The following is a 1,034-nucleotide window of genomic DNA, read 5'->3' as shown; positions in this document are numbered from 1 at the left end:
TATTTCATCTGAAATACTTTAGTAGAACAAAAATAATACTTTCAGATTGGTACTTAAAAGGAAATTTGTTGTCGTTAAACAGAAATGTTCACTCACGCTCTGCTGGAAGACCTACCATCAACCTCTTACATGAGCAAGGTATTTAGGTTCCTGAGAGAAATGTGCCTAATGTTCACATTTGACAATTCCAGTCCATATTCTCATAGAGCAAGCCATGCTTAATCTGATTTCTTAAAGAGAAAGGCAGGGACAAAAGTGGGAAATGGAAATCATCAAAGGTAATGTTGCAAGTCAGGCTATTATTTGCAAGGTTTTCAGAGCAATTATAATATTTATCAAGCCAGGATAACATAAATGAAACATCGAATCAAAGAATTGATATTTCTTAACTTAAAAATTAGCAGCTCTGATTTCTTAATCAGCTCTGTCAGCTGATTAACAAGGAAGAGGGAAAAACAAGACAAAGAAGGGCAATTATACAGCAATCACAATGGGTCACTGTTTTGTATGTTTTCTGGATGCTGCTTCAGAAAATGGTATAATGCAGATTGTGACCATCATACATAAAGTACACCATCTTCACCAGTTCCTGAAGTAAAAATATATCTTATTGCATTATTTTTAACATGCCATCCGTAGTCAGAAATATATTTTGAGACTTGTATACGTGTAAAGAAAACTAACAAAAGTTTAATAAGCTGTACGTGTATGTGTATGTGTAGAGGTATCTCTACAGTACATATATATACACACATACATATAAGTGCACATTGATTGGGTGTGACCTATTAATTTGATTTCATAACACATTTATGGTTACAACCCACTAATGGTCACACCCACCATTTGAAAAAATACTGTCAAATAGTGAAGTAAATCTAACTGCCTGTGACTAGAAAAAAATCATATTTCTCAGTGATGAATACCGAACCCCTCTGGAATCATTGAAGGCATGTTTTTTATGCAGGCTGAGCAGCTATCTTTAAGAACTGGAGGTGGTTTTGTGAAGCCAACTCTGACCGTTGAATTTGTGA

General features: G+C 34.7%; 1 long non-coding RNA gene across 1 annotated transcript in view; it reads left to right on the top strand.

The window, feature by feature from the left end:
* Window positions 1-1,020, top strand: part of LOC105807693 — a 1,356-nt gene extending 336 nt beyond the window's left edge. Inside the window, exons 2-3 of the long non-coding RNA XR_001137348.1 lie at window positions 83-138; window positions 968-1,020. This is a non-coding gene — a long non-coding RNA (uncharacterized LOC105807693). The remainder of the gene's footprint in view (window positions 1-82; window positions 139-967) is intronic.
* The last annotated feature ends 14 nt before the right edge of the window (window positions 1,021-1,034 follow it).

Source organism: Propithecus coquereli, unplaced genomic scaffold, assembly GCF_000956105.1.
Source record: "Propithecus coquereli isolate 6110/MARCELLA unplaced genomic scaffold, Pcoq_1.0 Scaffold1625, whole genome shotgun sequence".
Lineage (NCBI taxonomy): Eukaryota > Metazoa > Chordata > Mammalia > Primates > Indriidae > Propithecus > Propithecus coquereli.
This window is presented reverse-complemented; position numbering and strand designations above follow the sequence as displayed.